We start from the raw sequence: 11,997 nt of genomic DNA, 5'->3' as shown, positions 1-11,997 counted from the left end.
CCAGCCCAGCTCTTCCCCTCCACCCACTGCATCCCAAAACCAGCCCAGCCTGTCTCTTCTTCCCTAACCTGTTCTTCCTCTCACCCATCCCTTCCTCCCACCTCAAGCCACACCTCCATTTCCGACATACTAACCTCATCCCACCTCCTTGACCTGTCCGTCTTCCCTGGACTGACCTATCCCCTTCCTACCTCCCCACCTATACTCTCCTCTCCACCTATCTTCCTTCCTCTCCATCTTCGGTCCGCCTCCCCCTCTCCCTATTTATTCTAGTTCCCTCTCCCCATCCCCCTCTCTGATGAAGGGTCTAGGCCCGAAACGTCAGCTTTTGTGCTCCTGAGATGCTGCTTGTCCTGCTGTGTTCATCCAGCCTCACATTTTATTATCTTGGAATTCTCCAGCATCTGCAGTTCCCATTATCACTCACCCACCTTCTGCTGTGGCAGGATTTGAACCTGGGACCCTAGGACACAATCTGAGTCTCCAGATTAATAGCCTGGCACTAATACCACTAGGCCATCACCTCCCCGAATAATCTAAGCAGCTCCATAGCCCTTCCGATCCAAGTCCACAAAAAAAATTACTCCATAATGTCTCCAAGGAACCACAACAGAGAACTGTGTCTGATCATTTGAGGGACTAAAATTTGAACACATGGTTTTTTTGTACAGTATTTCTGTAGGTGATGTCCACACACATAACAGAGAGAGATTTTGTCCGGAGAAACTCCCTTCGGTCCATCGTGTCAATTCTGACTTCATGAGCATTTTGACTCAGTGCTGTTCAAGCTTTTTCTCTTGGACCTCAGTACATTACTTTTCCTGAGTTAAATTCACTGCATTCATTACGGAGAACCACAACACGTGTAAATGTTTGAAACACTCCCTTCCAAAATGTAGATACCCAAGAGGCAAGGTAAAAGGGAACCATGATCTCTCTCTCTCCAGCCAGGAGCCAACGGAAATCCCCTTCCACATTTTTTTTTATTCCTTTCACAGGATATCGATGTCATTGGCGTGTTCAACCATGTCAACTATCACCGATTGCCCCTTGAGAAGGTGGTGGGGAGCTGCCTCCTTGAGCCGCTGCAGTCCGTGTGCTGTGGGGAGACCCACGATGCCCCTTAGGGAGGGAATTCCAGGATTCTGACCCAGCGACACTGAAGGAACGGCCGATATATTTCCCAGTCGGGATGGGGAGTGGCAAGAGGGGAATTTGCAAGGAGTCATAGAGCTGTCCAGCACAGAAACAGACTTTGGTCCAACCCGTCCGTGCCAACCAGACATCCTTTATAAATCGAGTCCCATTTGCCAGCATTTGGCTCGTATCCCTCCAAACCCCTCCTATTCATGTCCCCATCCAGATGCCTTTTAAATGCTGTAACTGTACCTGCCTCCACCACTTCCTCTGGCAGCTCATTCCATACACGCACCACTCTCTGTGTGAAAAAGTTGCCCCTCAGGTCCCTTTTAAATCTTTCCCCTCTCACCTTAAACCTATGCCCCTCTAGTTTTGGACTCCCCTACCCCAGAGAAAAGACCTTGTCTACTCACCCTATCCATGCCCCTCATGGTTTTATAAACCTCTATAAGGTCCCCCTCAGCCTCTGACACTCCAAGGAAAATAGCCCCAGCTTCTCCCTGTAGCTCAAACCCTCCAACCCTGGCGACATCCTTTGTAAATTTTTTTTGAGTCCTGACAAGTTTAACAACTTCTTTCCTATAGCAGGGAGACTGGGATTGCAGACAATACTCCAAAAGCAGCCTAACCAATGCCCTGTACAGCCACAACCTGATCTTCCCAACTCCGATACTCAATGCACTGACCAATAGAGGCCAGTGTACCAAAGACCTTCTCCAAACTGTCTATCTGTGACCCCACTTTCAAGGAACTATGAGCATGTCCCCAGGGTCTCTTTGTTCAGCAACACTCCCCAGGACCTTACCGTTAAGCGCTTAAGTCCTGCCCTCTCCAAAATGCAACACCTCACATTTATTCAAATTATACTCTATCTGCCATTCCTTGGCCCATGTGGTGTTCCCATGTACCTGCTGCCCCTTGTCCTTCTGGATGGAAGTGGTGGTGGGTTTGGAAGGTGCTGTCTAAGGAGCCTCGGTGAGTTGCTGCAGGGCGTCTTGTAGATGGTACACACTGCTGCGACTGAGCGTCGGTGGGTGGAGGGAGTGGGATGTTTGTGGATGTGGTGCCAATCAAAGCGGGGGCTGCTTTGTCCTGGATGGTGTCGGGCTTCTTGAGTGTTGATGGAGCTGCCCCCATCCAGGGGCAAGTGGGGGGTGTTCCCTCACACTCCTGATTTGGGCCTTGGAGATGGTGGGCAGGGTAGTGTGTGAATAATGACAATGCAGCTGATGACACCAGTAAGAGAGATAACATAAGAGAAACATCTAACAAGGGAGGTCGAAAGCATGAACTAAACTTAGAAACACAGAAAGCCTGCTCCACCCTTCAATAGGATTGTGGCTGATCATCCAACTCAGTTCCCTGCTCCCACTTTCTCCCCCAATAACTTTGATCCCTGTAGCCCTAAGGACTGTATCCAACTCCTTGAAAATATCTAATGTTTCACCCTCAACCGCTTTCTGTGGCAGAGAATCTCACACGCTCCCCACCCTTTCGGTGAAGGCATTTCTCCCCATCTCAGTTCTAAATGGCCCACCTCCCCATAATCCTTAGGCTGTCACCCTCCCTTGTTTCTGGACTCCCTGGGTCATCAGGAACATCCTTCCTGTGTTTACCCCACCTCGTCCTGCTGGAATTTTATCGGATAATAATCCGCCTTCCCATTTTGCTCCCAAAATGGAAGGTCTCACATAAATTCACATCATCCTCCTCATCTGCCATGCATTTCCCAAGTATTCACTCGACTGGTCCGAATCTCACCGTCACCTCTCTGCAACCTCGTCACAACTCACTCTCCCAGCCAGCTTCGCCTCGTCTGCAAACTTGGAGAATATTGCCTGCGCTTCCCAAAACCTAAATGACAAATGTCAACTTATTTTCAATACTTAGAGAGCTGCATTTTGCAGCCGGCAACGCGCAGGTGCAAATTAAAGAGAGTTACAGCAGTTCAGGAGGGGAGCAGCCTTACTTAAAGATGAAAAGTCAACAGCCTGAGATGGTAAGTGTGTGTAGTCACTGACAGCTCAGAGATACGAAGGTCAGCTATGTAGCTACACCAAAAGCAGTATTAGCTTAAAGCATACTATAGAGAACTTGGGCTTTGAGGAGGCAGGAGGTGAATAGCTCACCACTAAATCCCCAACTTGCCATGCAGTTCACTAGCTGGTCAGCGTTAGCCTTTTAAGACATCGATGGTGTCCGGGGGGTGGGATTCAACACTGGTTTAGCCATTGAATATCAAGGGGGCAGTGGTGAGATCGTTCGTTATTGGAGATGGTCGTTGACTGGTATTTGTGTGGTGCGAGCGCTAATTGCAACTTGTCAGCCCAAGCCTGGATATCGCCCAGGCATTGCCATATATGGACCAGTAACTGGCATGTCTTCTTGGCTCCAGTGGGAAGTTCTGGACGAGTATTTTTCAACTTGCGTGGGCTAGTTGTTTTTTCCGTTGTCAGGGCCTCATTTTTCATTCTTATCAAGTCCTACATTAGGAGATGCAGTGACACAGATGTACAGTACCAGAACAGACACTTCAGTCCAATTTATCCAGACACCCTGAATTAATCCAGTGCCATCTGCCAGCATTTGGCCCCTATCCCTCTAACCCCTTTCTATCCATGTGCCCATCCAGGTGCCTTTTAAATGCTGTAACTGTACCAGCCCCCACCACTTCCTCTGGCAGCTCATTCCACACACGCACCACCCTCTGTGTGAAACAGTTACCCCTCAGGTCCCTTTTTAAATCTTTCCCCTCTCACGTTAAACCTATGCCCCTCTAGTTTTGGACTCCCCCCTACCCTGGGGAAAAGACCTTGTCTATTCACCCTAACCATGCCCCTCATGATTTTATAAACCTCTATGAGGCCTCAGTCTCCGACACTCTCTCCCTACAGCCTCTCCCTGTAGCTCAAACGCTCCAACCCTGGCAACATCCCTGTAAATCTTTTCTGAACCCTTCCAAGTATCACAACATCCTTCCTGTAGCAGGGAGACCAGGATTGTACGCAGTATTCCAAAAGTGGCCGTAACCAATGTCCTGTTCAGCCCCAACATGACCTTCCCAACTCCAACACTCAACGCACTGACCAATAAAGGCCAGTGTCCCAAACACCTTCCTCACCGCCCTGTCTACCTGTGATTCCATCACCTTATATTTGTGTTGACATACACAGTATTAATCTGATCCTGAAATACAATTCAAAGTCTGCAATAACTGGTTTTTAATCACCCCGTTAAACTAAAGGCCCAAAGTTTCGAGCACACATTCATCTCGAGATAGCACACCACTTAAGATGCGCAAGACAGACAACTCAAGTCAGCAATTAATGATTCGTTTGTGTGCAAAATAACGAGGTGGAAGCCATCAGTACAGGTCTGCTTTCTGTGAAACGGGGAACTCACAAATAAGTAACTGTCTCCAACACAGTCACTGCTCTCCAAGTCATTCACAGCATTTGCGAAGATAACTTACGGAGAAAATTGCTCAGGAATAAACTGTCCACTCACCCTATGTCCACCACAGTGATGACCACTCAGTATACAACTGCGCTGTCTCCCGTTTTTCACTCATCATTAGAGCCCGACTGTATGGAAACAGGCCCTTTGGCCCAACACATCCATGCTGATCCTCTGAGAGCCATCTCACCCAGGCCCATCCCCCCATCCCTTTTCCTGTAACCCATTGAACCCGCACATCCCTGGGCACTACGGGACAATTTAGCACGGCCAATCCACCCTAACCTGCACATCCCTGGGCACTATGGGACAATTTAGCACGGCCAATCCACCCTAACCTGCACATCCCTGGACACTATGGGACAATTTAGCACGGCCAATCCACCCTAACCCGCACATCCCTGGACACTATGGGACAGTTTAGCACGGCCAATCCACCCTAACCCGCACATCCCTGGACACTAAGGGACAATTTAGCACGGCCAATACACCCTAACCTGCACATCCCTGGGCACTATGGGACAATTTAGCACGGCCAATCCACCCTAACCTGCACATCCCTGGACACTATGGGACAATTTAGCACGGCCAATCCACACTAACCCGCACATCCCTGGACACTATGGGACAGTTTAGCACGGCCAATCCACCCTAACCCGCACATCCCTGGGCACTATGGGACAATTTAGCACGGCCAATCCACCCTAACCCGCACATCCCTGGGCACTATGGGACAGTTTAGCACGGCCAATCCACCCTAACCTGCACATCCCTGGGCACTATGGGACAATTTAGCACGGCCAACCCACCCTAACCTGCACATCCCTGGGCACTATGGGACAATTTAGCACGGCCAATCCACCCTAACCTGCACATCCCTGGGCACTATGGGACAATTTAGCACGGCCAGTCCACCCTAACCCGCACATCCCTGGGCACTATAGGACAATTTAGCACGGCCAATCCACCCTAATCTGTACATCTTTGGACTGTGGGAGGAAACCGGAGCACCCAGAGAAAACTCGCATAGACACGGGGAGAATGTGCAAATTCCGCACAGACAGTCGCCCGAGGGTGGAATTGAACCCGGGTCCCTCGCGCTATGAGGTAGCACGCTAACCCCTGAGCCACTGCGCTGCCCACTCCTTCTCCTTTCTCTTTGTCCCCTGTAATCCCCAGACTCCCCACCCCCCCTATTCTGTTTACAGGCACGCTCCCCCTTTCATCACCACAGCCCCCATCTTCACTCCCCGAGGCCTTCCTGCCCTGGCTGACAGCCATGGCACTTTAGTTCAGGGCAATGCTGCTTCTCCTGGTGCTTCCTATATTCTCAAGCACTGCTTTCTCCAGGAGCTTACCACCTGTTTCATTTCATCCACTTTCTCCAGCCTCAGGCCCTGGTTTCCTCCAGCCTCAGGCCCTGGCCTCCCACAGCCTGTGGGCCCTGGTTTCCTTCAGCCTGTGGGTCCTGGCCTCCCGCAGCCTGTGGGCCCTGGCCTCCCGCAGCCTGTGGGCCCTGGCCTCCCGCAGCCTGTGGGCCCTGGCCTCCCGCAGCCTGTGGGCCCTGGCCTCCCGCAGCCTCAGGCCCTGGTTACCCACAGCCTCAGGCCCTGGTTACCCACAGCCTCAGGCCCTGGTTACCCACAGCCTCAGGCCCTGGTTTCCCCCAGCCTCAGGCCCTGGTTTCCCCCAGCCTCAGGCCCTGGTGTCCTCCAGCCTCAGGGCCTGGTGTCCTCCAGCCTCAGGGCCTGGTTTCCCCCAGCTTCAGGCCCTGGTTTTCCCCAGCTTCCGGCCCTGGTGTCCTCCAGCCTCATGCCCTGTTTCCTAAAGAGAGATGTCCTGGAGCTGAAATGACTGACCTCCAACAACCATAACCATCTTCCTAGGTTCCATGTATGACTCCAACCCTTGCCCCTTGATACCCACTGATTCCAGTTTTGCTAGGGCTCCCTGATTGGTTGAATGCAGCCTCGATGTTAAGGGCTGTCACTCTCCCCTCACCCTCTGTTTGTGTGTGTGTGTGTGAGAGAGAGTGTGTGTTTGAGCCGAGGCTGTAATGAGGTCAGGAGCTGAGTGGCCCTGGGGAACCCAAACTGGGCGTCATTGAGCAGGTGCTGCTCGATTTCCCTGTCACTGACACCTTCCCTCACGTTACTGATGGTCGAGAGGAGACTGATGGGGCGGTAACCGGCCGGATTGGGTTTGTCCTGCTTTCTATATAAAGGGAATACCTGGATAATTGTCCACATTGCCGGGTCGATCCCAATGTTGTAACTGTACGGGAACAGGTTGGGTAGGGGAGCGGCAAGTTCTGGAGCACAAGCCTTCGGTCCTATTGCCGGAACGGTGTCAGGGCCCATAGCCTTTGCCGTACCCAGTGTCTCCAACCGTTTGTCGATATCTCGTGAAGTGAACTGAATTGGCTGAAGACTGGTATCTGTGATGGTGGGGACCACTGGAGGAGGCTGAGATGGATCATCCACTCGGCACTTCGGGCTGAAGATTGCTGTGAGCACTTCAGCATTATCTGCCGCACTGATGTGCTGGGCTCTTCCATCATTGAGGATGGGGATATTTGCAGAGCCTGCTCCCCAGTGAGTTGTTTAATTCACCACTGGATGTGGCAGGACTGCAGAGCTGAGATCTGATCCGTTGGTTGTGGAATTGCTTAGCTCTGTCTATCACTTGCTGCTTTTGCTGTGTGGCATGCCAGTAGTCCTGTTTGGTGGCTTCACCAGGTTGATACCTCATATTCAGGTGTGCCTGGTGCTGCACCTGGCATGCCCTCCTGCACTCACCATTGAAACAGGGTTGATCCCCTGGCCTGATGGTGATGGTTGTGTGGGGGATGTGTCCCATCTGCCTGTGACTCCACTTTCGAGGAGCTATGTCTTGGGGAAGAAGCAGAACATGTTGAGACTCTGGTTTGGCTTGTGCGGGTCTCTCTGACCTGCCTTAACTCGTACAGAGGATATGAACACACCAAATCCTCTGCTCGCTACTTCCAGTCAGACATCATCTACTTCACGCGGTTTCATGTCCGTTTCGGCCGATTCACAAGGTTGGCTTTTCATCTCGAATTGGGGAAAGTGGCGACATGTTCAGGACCGTAGCTTAGATTTTGCGAAAGATTGCCAAGGGCCAAAGATATGCATTGGGACTGTCTCATATCTTATTCGTTTGGAAATGTAGATCATTCATGCCAAGCAAGAGCCAGTCAATGACCATCTCCCATCAAGAGAGAATCTAACCATCTCCCCTTGATCGTCAGTGGCATTTCCACCATTGAATCGCCCCATTCTCAACATCCTAGGGGCTTATCATTGACCAGGAACGGAACTGAGTGAGGTTACCTCAGTCCTAACTAGGAACATTGGAAGAAGAGTAGGCCATTCAGCCCCTTGAGCCAGTTCATGCCACTCAATGAGAGACCTGCTCCGTAACCTTATATTGTGTGGAGTGTCCCACCATCAGGGACAGCCTTCCATTTAGGACCAAGAGGAGGAGAAATGTCTTCACCCTGTTCCATTAAGAAGTTGGGAGGTAGTGGTCTAGTGGTATTCTCACTGGACTGTTAATCCAGAGACCCAGATAACATTCTGGGGACCCAGGTTCGAATCCTGCAACAGCAGATGGTGGAATTGTATTTCAATTAAGAATCTGATGATGGCTGTGAATCCATTGTCAATTGTCAGGAAAAACCCATCTGGTTCACTCATGTCCTTTAGGGAAGGAAACTGCCATCCTTATCTGGTCTGGGCCTACATGTGACTCCAGACCCACAGACTCTGAACTGCCCTCTGGGCAATTACGGATGGGCAATAAATGCTATCCTGGCCAGAGACACTCTGATCCCAGACAATAAAATGTGAAGCTGGATGAACACAGCAGGCCAAGCAGCATCCCAGGAGCACAAAAGCTGACGCCTCGGGCCTAGACCCTTCATCAGAGAGCTTTTGTGCTCCTGGGATGCTGCTTGGCCTGCTGTGTTCATCCAGCCTCACATTTTATTATCTTGGAATTCTCCAGCATCTGCAGTTCCCATTATCTCTGGTCATTGGTTACCCCCAGGAATCGATCATAGTAGGGATTCAGAGATGGTGATGTCATTAACTCTGAAGGGGCGATGCTTAAATCCTCTCTTGTTAGAGGTGGCTAGTCCTTGTCAGAGTTTTATAGGATTCTATGAGATTCCATGCCCCCTCCCCCTCAATTTTTCTGAACCCCAGTGAATATCGTCTTAACCAACACAGAGATAGTAAGAGCTGCAGATGCTGGAGTCAGAGACAACACAGTGCAGAGCTGGAGGAACACAGCGGGCCGGGCAGCATCAGCAAAGCGGGGAAGATGACATTTTGGGTCAGGACGCTTCTTCAGAAAATTTTCCGGAGATGATCCCGGGGATGAAGGGCTTGTCGTATGAGGAGTGGTTGAGGACTCGGTGTCTGTCCTCGACAGAGTTTAGAAAACTTTCTGAAGAAGGGTCCCCATCCAAAACATCAACTTCTTTGCTCCTCTGTTGCTGCCTGGCCTGCTGCGTTCATCCAGGTCCTAACCAATCCAGCCTCTCTCCATACGCCAGCCCTGCCATCCCAGGAATCAGTCTGGGAAACCTTCGCTGCACTCCCTCCATCGCCAGAACATCCTTCCTCAGATGAGGAGGCCCCAAACTGCACACAGTGCTCCAGGAGGTGGTCTCACCAAGGACCCTGTGCAATTGCAGTAAGACATCCCTGCTCCTGCATTCCAATCCTCTCGCTATGAAGGCCAACGTACCATTTCCCTCCTTCACCACCTGCTGCCCCTGCGATGCTTACTCTCAGTCCTTGATTTTCCAGGCCTGTGAACTGTATGATCAGCCAGATGAAGGCACATCACGCACAATGCCACCCATCATACGATGGAGCTGGCGAAGGAGTCACAATGTGGACCTTGGGTCGGGTCAAGTCAAGGCATCTATCGCTCACCTCGTGCGATTCAACACCCACCAGTTTTGACTGGCACGACCCAACCAGCAGCTCAATCATGCCCAATAACGAGGGCAAGGCTGGGGGTCTGTCTTCTGGCTGGCGCGGACTGTCAAGACTTTGTGGTTCAATCCTAGAATAAAGTCAATGGGCACAGTGGTTGGTTCTCCCAGTTATCCTGGCACCAATCGATGCCAACTTTAAGTGGGCATTTTTATTCATTTGCCCATCCCTAATTACCCAAAGGGCAGTTGAGAGTCAACCACATCGCTAGGGTCCTGGAGCCCAGACCGGGTAACGATGGCAGTTTCCTTTCCTTAAGGACATTAGCGAACCAGATGTGTTTTTCCAATAATCGGTAATGGATTGGACCCTTTATTCCAGATTCTTTATTGGATTCAGATCCCACCATCTGCCATGGCGGGATTCGAACCCAGGTCCCCAGATCATGACTGGGTGTCTGGATTAACAGTCCAGATATTCTTGGGGCTATAGTGTACGGGGTTGAAGTCGGGGGGGAAGCGGGGAACAGGGGACTGAGTTGGATGTTTCAGCCACGATCCTGTTGAATGGTGCAGCAGGTTCGAGGGGCCGAATGGCCTGTTGCCAATTCCTATCGTCTATGTTTCTTCCACTGTCAAGGAAATGTCCCTCATTCCCACATCGCCCCACTGACCGTCTATCCTGACACTGCGGTTGGCGTCTAGGACAGTGCCTGCCAATTCCCTAAAATGCGAACTGGGCCTCCAGTCGATGTCTTGGCTCCCAAGCGAAGTGAAAGATTTTAATTCTGCAGCTCATCCAGTGTGACAGCGGGACATTAAATCTCCATTTAGCCAGGAAACATTAACATTTTTATATCGAGTTAATGTGTCGTGGTGTTCGGTTAATTGTTCCAACAGCTGACAGGACCTCAGCCCGTGTCCAACTGGGGAGTCCAGAGCGGAAAGGGACAGGGGACCAGGATGACAAATTCTCTCCCATTTGCCCCTGTCCATTGAGAGGGGTCTTTCCAATGAGACCTCCTCCCATGTGTCTTCCAGCCTCATTATTATTTCAGGTGACTCCCCTCTGCGCTCGCTTCTAAAATGACGCCAAAATCTACCCCCCCCATCCCCCATGCCAATGGGTGTCTCCAGCCTGGGCAAGCCGCAAATTCTTTGAGATGTTGCCCTGACTGTGGGCATCAATGACTAGGAGTCATGCTGACAGGGAAGGAGACCATTTGGCCCATTCATGTCCATTCTAACCCTCTGCCCAATCAGCTCTACTCCCTCCAACCTGTTCCCCATCCCCCACCCCCTCTGCTGCAGCCCTGAGTATATTGTCCTCAGGTGCACATCCAAACGTGGCTCAGTGGTTAGCGCTGCAGCCTCACGGCGCCAGGGACCTGGGTTCGACCCCACCCTCGGGCGTCATTCTGAACAGCGTTTGCGCATTCTCCCTGTGTCTGCGTGGGTTTCCTCCGGGTGCTCCGGTTTCCTCCCACAGTCCAAAGCTGTGCGGGTTAGGGTGGATTGGCCGTGCTAAATTGTCCCATAGTGCCCAGGGATGTGCAGGTTAGGGTGGATTGGCCGTGCTAAATTGTCCCATAGTGCCCAGGGATGTGCAGGTTAGGGTGGATTGGCCGTGCTAAATTGTCCCATAGTGCCCAGGGATGTGCAGGTTAGGGTGGATTGGCCGTGCTAAATTGTCTCATAGTGCCCAGGGATGTGCAGGTTAGGGTGGGTTGGCCGTGCTAAATTGTCCCATAGTGCCCAGGGATGTGCAGGTTAGGGTGGATTGGCTGTGCTAAATTGTCCCATAGTGCCCAGGGATGTGCAGGTTAGGGTGGATTGGCCGTGCTAAATTGTCCCATAGTGCACAGGGATGTGTGGGTTAGGGTGGGTTGGCCGTGCTAAATTGTCGCATAGTGTCCAGGGATGAGCAGGTTAGGGTGGATTGGCCGTGCTAAATTGTCCCATAGTGCCCAGGGATGTGCAGGTTAGGGTGGATTGGCCGTGCTAAATTGTCCTATAGTGCCCAGGGATGTGCAGGTTAGGGTAGATTGGCCGTGCTAAATTTCCCCATAGTGCCCAGGGATGTGCAGGTTAGAGTGGATTGGCTGTGCTAAATTGTCCCATAGTGTCCAGGGATGTGCGGGTTAGGGTGGATTGGCCGTGCTAAATTGTCCCATAGTGTCCAGGGATGTACGGGTTAGGGTGGATTGGCCGTGGGAAATTGTCCCATTGTGTCCAGGGATGTGCAGGTTAGGGTGGATTGGCCATGGGGAATGCAGGGTTACAGGGATAGGGCGGGGGTGGGTCTGGATGGGATGATCCTCAAAGGGATGGATTGGACCCGATGGGCAGAGTGGAATGTTTCCACACTGCAGGGATTCCATGATTCTATGCATATCGTCATCTCTGCTTCCCCTCTCCTCCTGACCTCCCTC

Source organism: Stegostoma tigrinum, chromosome 42 (genome assembly GCF_030684315.1).
Source record: "Stegostoma tigrinum isolate sSteTig4 chromosome 42, sSteTig4.hap1, whole genome shotgun sequence".
Classification (NCBI taxonomy): Eukaryota; Metazoa; Chordata; class Chondrichthyes; order Orectolobiformes; family Stegostomatidae; genus Stegostoma; species Stegostoma tigrinum.
Note: the sequence above shows the minus strand (reverse complement) of the source record.